The sequence below is a fragment of the Suricata suricatta genome, chromosome 9 (assembly GCF_006229205.1).
Source record: "Suricata suricatta isolate VVHF042 chromosome 9, meerkat_22Aug2017_6uvM2_HiC, whole genome shotgun sequence".
Lineage (NCBI taxonomy): Eukaryota > Metazoa > Chordata > Mammalia > Carnivora > Herpestidae > Suricata > Suricata suricatta.
Genome location: NC_043708.1, coordinates 100,573,691 through 100,581,819, shown reverse-complemented (window position 1 = coordinate 100,581,819; position 8,129 = coordinate 100,573,691).

The following is an 8,129-nucleotide window of genomic DNA, read 5'->3' as shown; positions in this document are numbered from 1 at the left end:
TCGACAAGGCCAGCATTTGGATTTTTAAAACAACAAGTACATTTCTCATGGATGGCTACCAAATGCTGTTTTTATCATACTGTCGATTCCATCCATTCACTATACTTTCTGAGGTATCCTACGTGCAAGCACATGTTTCTAATGTTTTCTGTCTTCTGCGCTGTTCCAATAAGTTTGCTATTAAAATACACCACACAATAAAAAATAAAAGTTAAAGACATAGACTTTTATGCGCTGAACTTTCTTTTCAGAACAAGAGCAAAAGTCAAACTAAAAACATTTTCAGATAAACAAAAGCCAATAGTTATCAGCAACAATCCTTTTTTTTATTAAAGGAGCTTTTAGAAGATATATATATATACTTTCTTTAGTTTTTTAATGTTTGTTTATTTTTGAGAGACAGAGCACAAGTAGGAGAGGGACAGAGAGAAAGGGAGACACAGAATCTGAAGCAGGCTGCAGAGCTCCGAGCTGTCAGCATGGAACCTAATGCAGAACTCGAACCCATGGACTGTGAGATCATGACCTGAGCTGAATTTGGACACTCAACTAACTGAGCCATGCTGGTGCCCCAAAGACATAGATTATCAAGAAGAAAAAATATGTGATAAGGAAGGTTGGAGATGCTAAAAGAAATGATGAACAAACAAAGAAACCAGGAGGGGAAATAAATTTATTTTTTAAGCTTATTTATTTATTTTTGAGATCAAGAGAGAGAGAGAATGAGAGTACGCAGGGGAGGGGCAGAGAGAACGGGGGACAGAGGATCTAAAGCAGGCTCTGCGCTGACAGAAGAGAGCTCAGAGACCAATGTGGGCTCGAACTCACGGACTGTGAGATCATGACCTGAGCTAAAGGCAAACACTTAACTGACTGAGCCACCCAGGTGCCCCAGGAAAGAAATTTATTAACGTGACCCAAGGCAACTGCATAAACTTATGGCAAACAGTATATTTAAGGGTGAAATGTCAGATTTTTTCTCTTTAGAAACAAATTCAAGCAAGGACATGTACCATCACTACTTCTCTTTAATTTTGTTCAGGCCAATTATAAAACAAGAAAAATACAAGGAAGAAGGATCAGAAAGGAGAAAATAAAACCACCCTTATTTGCAGACTGCATGATTTTCTTCTCTGAAAACCAAAAGAATTTATAAATAAATTATTAGGATTAATAAGATTTTAGCAACATTAATAAATAAAAAAATCAACACAGAAAATCCAATTATACATCAACAGAGCACCAACCATCAGATTGAAAATATAATTAAAATGATAAGATTGACAAGCAAAACAAAAGGTACAAAGTAAAGGTTACTTAGGAGTAAATCTAACCAAATATGTGTAGGTTTTTTATGGAGAAAATTGCAATAGTTTCCTAAGAGACATGAAAGAAAACTTAGATAAAGTAAGAGCTACATCATATTCTTTGGTAGGGAGATTCACTATAGTAAAGTTGTCAGTTCTCCACAATGCAATTCCAATAAAAGTCCTAACAAGATCATCTGTAAAACCTGAAAAACCTATTCAAAATTTATACTGAAGAGAAAAAAGTCAAGAGTAGCTAAGAGACTCTTGAAGAAGAATAAAGTCTTGGGAATTTTACTGCCATAGAGCAAGACATTAATTTCATATAAAGTAGTTAAGACAGTGTGCAGGAGCAGAGATAAATAGACCAACTGAGTAGAAGAAAGAGATAAGAAACAGAATTCAACATATGTGGAAACTTGGATGGGCTCTTCAATAAATGGGGAGGGAGGGTGTGGACAGAATCCCTACCTCACACTATGTACAAAAGGAGTTCCATTTTTGATTCCAGGTGGCTAAGGCACTAAACAATGAAAGACAGATCTATACGTGTGATTAAATTGAATAAGAACCACACACACACACACACACACACACACACACGTGCCTGTAAAATCTGGTGAAGACTAAATAAGGTGTAGTGTAGTCAATGGTATTTACCAGTGTCAGTTTCTGGGTTTTTATATTGTACTATAGTTTGATAAGATAGCACCATTGGGAAATGCTGAGGAAAGGGTTCACAGACTTCTGTGCACTATTTTTTTCATTAAAAATTTTTTTGGGTTTATTTTTGAGGGAGAGACAGAATACAAGTGAGGGGCAGAGAGAGAAAGAGAAAGAGAGAGAGAGAGAGAGAGAATCAGTCAGTCTGAATCAGGCTCCAGGCTCTGAGCTGTCAGCACAGAGTGCAAGGCAGGGCTCGAACTCATGAACCTGAGCTGAAGATCATGACCTGAGCTGAAGTCAGACGCTTAACCCACGGAGCCACCCAGGCACCCCACTATTTTTTTTATTTTAATTTTTTATTTTAGAGAGAGAGAGTAAGTGGGAGCAGGCGAGAGGGGCAGAGGGGGAGAGAGAGAATCTTAAGCAGGTTCTACGCTCAGTGTGGAGCCTTATGTGGGGCTCAATGCCACGACCCTGGGATCATGACCCTAGCTGAAACCAAGAGTCGGACGCTCAACCAACTGAGCCACCAGGGTGCCATTATGCGCTCTTTTTGCAACTTCATGTGAGTTTACAATTATTTCAAAATTAAAAATAAAAAAAATTTTAAAAGCATGTCAAATGAACAGACACTTCAGAAAGGACATCCAGATGGCCAACAGACACTTGAAACAATACTGAATGTCACTCATCATCAGGGAAATAAAATAAAAATCACACTGTGATACCACTTCACGCCAGTCAGAGTGGCTAAGATGAACAAATCAGAAGATTATAGATGCTGGCGAGGGTGTGGAGAGATGGACACCCTCCTACACCGCTGGTGGGAATGAAAACTGGTGCAGCCACTCTGGAAAACAGTATGGAGGTTCCTCAAAAAATTATCAATAGAACTCCCCTATGATCCAGCAATAGCACTGCTAGGAATTTACCCGAGAGATACAGGAGGGCTGATGCATAGGGGCACATGTACCCCAATGTTCATAGCAGCACTTTCAACAATAGCCAAATCATGGAAAGAGCCTAAATGTCCATCACCTGATGAATGGATCAAGAAGATGTGGTTTATATATACAATAGAGTACTACATGGCAATGAGAAAGAATGAAATCTGGCCATTTGTAGCAATGTGGATGGACCTCTACGTGGAGGGTATTATGCTAAGTCAGATAAGTCAAGCAGAGAAAGACAGATACCATATGTTTCACTCATATGTGTAACAAGAGAAACTTAACAGAGGATCATAGGGGAAGGGAAGGGGAAAAATAGTTAACAAGAGGGAGAGAGATAATCCACAAGAGACTCATAAATACTGAGAACAAACTGAGGGTTGATGGGTGGGGGGAGAAGGGAAAATGGGTGATGGGCATGGAGGAGGGCACTTGTTGGGATGAGCACTGGGTGTCATATGGAAACCAACTTGACAATAAACTATATATTTTTTTAAAAGTGAAAGGAAAAGTTATAAAATATTTAGAAGACAATATAAAATATTTATGGCCTCAAGGTGGAAGAGAGTTCCTTTAGCCAAAATTAGATGCAGAAACCCCAAGTATAGATTAATAAATGTGAATATATTGTAGAGTTAGGAATCTCTTCATGAAATGCCCTTGTACAGAAAATAAAAATGAAAAAAGACATGTGCCACATCTACAGTCACCATTAAATGATTTGTATCCAGAATACAAAAATGACTATGAATCATCCAGAAAATGAAAAACAACTCAGTAGAAAAATGGGCAAATATATAACAGACATTATTGAAGGAGAAACACAAACAGTCCAAAAGTATATGAAAAAAAATCCCTTGGTCTATTTAGTAATCAGGGATGTGTTAGGTAAAATCCCAATGAAATATCATTTTATAGCCAAAAACATAGCAAAAACTAAAAGATGTGACAGTGTCAGGCATGAGTGAGGATGGAGAGAGCAGTAAGAACTCACATTCACTGAGGATGGAGGCACACGGTTGGTATATCCGCTGTGCAACAGAGCTTGGCAGTAGCCACTAAAGCTGAACACACGGGTGTCACGTGACCCCACGGTGTATAGGGAAGCAAGAGTAGGAAACAACACAAATGTCCGTCAGTAGCTAAAGAGATACACTGTAGTATATTCATACAGTGGAATACTATAGAGCAATTAAAATTAAAAACGCTAATTCTTCAAAACAAGAATGAATCTCACAAATACTAGGATGAAAGAGGCCAGGCGCTAGGGAATATACAGAGGAGGAACTCCATACCCAGAACAATTTAAGCTACATTCTTCAGGGATGCACATATAGGAGGTAAAACAAAAGAAAAGCAAGAAAACAATTATTCAAAAGGCAGGAGAGTGGTTTCCCATAGGAAGGGGGGGATGTGCTTTTGATCAGGGAGAAGCAGACAGAAGACATCTGGGCTATTAGCAAATATTCTCAATCTGGACGTGGGTAATGGTTTTATCAGTACCTACTTTGTAATTATTCGGTAGTTTGTATAGTAGACGGGCTTTGCTACATAAATATTGCCCAATGAAAGAGGAATAAAGGTAGAGCATATACCATTCCACATTTCTCCCATCACAGTGTCTATCACCAGGTGACATTAAAATCCAAGTCACGTGAGAGCAGGAGTCATGTCTCATGTATCCTTGCAGTCTTGCCAAGCGCTGGGTAGTTGCTCCACAATTAACCTGCTACTACTGAAAATTAAGTTTGGGCTTATGACAGAGCATCTGCTTTTACAGCCTAGCTTAACACTTTGCCCAGGAGTGACAGAGCAAGACTCAACCAGCAGCCTTACCTGCATGCAGACTGTGTGGCTGGTGGAAGGCAGAAGACTGAGCAGACAGTGGACACATGCAGTTGACTCTGCCAGGCCTCATCTTAATGATTAGATGACTTGTAGTTGAAAATTTCAAGCTTGGCTGGATGGTGGTCTCATGACTGAGCAACTCCACTATGGAGAGCCTTCAATATACTTCAATATACTGATCTGCGGCAGGCCAGGGAAATGTTCCTGCACGGAGCCAGCTCTTGTCTAGAGAGGCACCTCTAGAAACTTCAAATGATGACAACAGCCCAGGGTTTGTGGACAGTTTATGGTTCCCTGCTTATGACCCAACATCAAGCTGTGGAACCCAGCTGGGAGATGACACCAGCTTGTCTCTCCTACCTGGGCTCCAGGGGACACAGGAATAAGGAGAAAGGTCAGGGGCCAGACGGTCTATTGCTACACAGGCAAATTGTGCCCTAGTGGTTCAGGCAGAAAGTCTGCATTTCTGCCTGCCAGCCTCCATAGGCTTGGAATCAGGTCATTAACTCATCCCGAGTCATGTTAACCCTAGTCGTGGTTAAGTCGTGAGGAAAGGCCCAAGGAAGTTGGGGTTCGCACATGAAATGGTCTGCACTGAGTCACAGGAGTATTCCTTTAGTGTTCAGTGATTCACTTGACAAACATGCACTGAGCACCAACAGTGGGCAGGCACAGGCACTGACACAGGGACAGTGTCCAGCAGGGGAAAGTCACATCACCATTTTAGACAAGGTTGCTGCAGGTGTTCAAGAAGCAGCAGATATAGTAGAAATGATTAGAACTGATATCAGTCAGTTCTAGAAGAGTCTCCTTGAGTTTGGAAAGATGTAGTTTTAGGACGAAGGAAAGGAAGCACCTGATCATATCACCAGATTTCTCATGGTGATATGGACTAGAAAAAGTAGGGGGATGTAAATGCTTCCAATATAAATTCTTGGATGCCTGGACTGTTAAGGGAGACACAGATGTTTGCAGAAAGACCCCCCCCCAAACTTTTGAAGTTATGTCAGGAAGAGCGAATATTCTTTGTTAGAGAGAGCATACTTGGCTACATATACGAAAGTTAGCACTGCCCCTCTCCATGCCCCACAGCATTTACGGAGCTGCCTCTAATGCCCACACTGTACTTGGGTGACAGGAGATGGGCTGAGCCACTCGTCACTGAAACACAGTGGACTCCATGCTGTGATATGACTACATGAGACACTGTGTCCTTTTTCTCAGAGTTCCTCTGAGCCCATGTTTTACCTTGATCATGCCTGCCAAAGAACACACAGGATCCAGTGATGATGCAAGAAGCATGCCTGTTAATTTATACATGTTGACGCTGAGAGGTGACAGGCCAGTATGGGGCTGTTTATAAGAAGCGTATGCATTTCTGGTCATTTACGTCATTAACCTTGCTGAATTGAAACTTAGAATTCCCATTCCGTGTAATGTATTTCTTTTTGAACGGCACATGAAAGTGTTTGTGCGAAATGCAGCTATTCTTGACTGTATATTTACTTAATCAAAAGAGTTCTGTGCCTTCTGGACTCTGTTTAATTATGGATTTGAATGTTCTAAGAAGTATGAAAATAAACTATGGTAAGAGCTTTGAGAAATAGTGGAAGAAATATTAATAAAACATTAAAGGAGAGAGCAGATAGACTGCAAGACAGATTTGAAACTCTACAACTGAAGGACCTTCCTTATTTATTGTGAAGAAAGGGACCAACCATTAAAACGGAGAAGATTGAAATCTATGGGGCTGATTAAAAAAAAATAAAACAAATGCCAGATGCAGAAGGTTAAAAAGTGTAAGCAACACGAGCACTTTAACACAGGACACTCATACTATGACAGGGAGCCCTACACTGGGGAGTACATTGTGAATGTCTGCGGAAGGGTTTGGACGTTAGCCACAGCAGATTTGGAAGCTAGCTGGGTACTGTGAGGTCTGGCATTTTATGGGTAATCATGGCGCCACCACAGTGATGTCTGGTGCTGAGAAGAGCAGGACTGGAGTCAGGGAGGCCGGGCGGGAGAACACTGCCGTTGTCTGGAGAGACGGGATGGGTCGGTGCCAAGGTAGCGGCAGTGGGATGAAGGGAGGAGCCAGTCTGAGAGGCATGTCAGGGGTAGAACCGACAGACCTTGGTGTCATTTGGGTGATGGAGAAAGGGAGCCAGACAGAACCACACGGTTCTGGTGAGGGGGAGTCCAGGACATAGAGGTCACAGGCTGAGGGGTGGGCCCGAGATGGGTTCGGCATTGGCCATGTTCGGGTCCTTATGAACTGTCAGAGGGCTCACCCAGGGACAACGCTTAGAGTGGGAAGGAGCCTTTGAGAGGGCAGAGGAAGAGGAAGACAGTGGAAGAGATGGAGAGATTAGTTAGCCTAGAAAAGCAGTTCTTATAATCCTGGCAATGAAAGTAATCTCCCTTACTGAGGGCATCCATGGCCTGGGGTCCATAGCCCACATGACCTCTTTTCCCATGATCTCTCTGCATTACTGACCTTTCTATGTTCTTTCCCACATTGTCCTGGCGTGGATGGTGGACTCCTGGTTCTGGTGGAGATCAGCTCTGGGGCTCCTTCCCTGCTCTGCACCCAGGCCAGGCCAACAGCGATTCTTGGTCCAGAGGGTGGACAGCGTGGAATAATCTCTGTGCCCCTCAGCTCTAAAGAAATAGCCCCCACCATGGGAACCTATAATTTCCAATGCTTCAAAGTTGTCAACTTGGGGTGGTTTTTTCCCCCATAAAAGCCCTACCCTGAAATGGGGTCTAGTGTCTCTTGTTCAAATCAAAATGCACGACAAAAGGCAGGTTTGCACTGTGCCTGCAGTGGGGCATCAGAACTCATGACCAGGTTCCTCATGGGAACAGAGCCAGAGTAATGCTCAGGAACCAGTAAACAGAGAATAGTCTTTCCTGGAAGAGCACATTCTTGAGTTCCAGGCTGGGCTGGGTGCGCAGTGTTCACTGTAAGAACCCGGACACATGTCTGCAAGTGCCCGCCCCGTGTCAGGGGCTGTGCTCTGCCCTGGGGATGGGAAATGGCCTGGCTGCTGTTTTCTAGATTCTGTCTGCTCCAAGCAGAGGTCTGGCAGAGACTTACAGTCTGTACGGGCCAGGGTCGCCCATCTCAGGTAAGTTCCCCGAGTAGACAGTGAGGAAGGCAAATTCGTTACAGAGAAACAAAACAGCAAAAAGAACACCACATGAAAGAAGTTTGGTTGTCAGCCTTCCGTAAACCCTGCAATTTCCAAAACTTAACAACAGGAACATCTCCAGGAAGATTACTTTCATGGTAAAAAGAGGTAAAATCAGAGACTTCCTTTCTATTTGAACTTGAATAACAACTGATATTAAA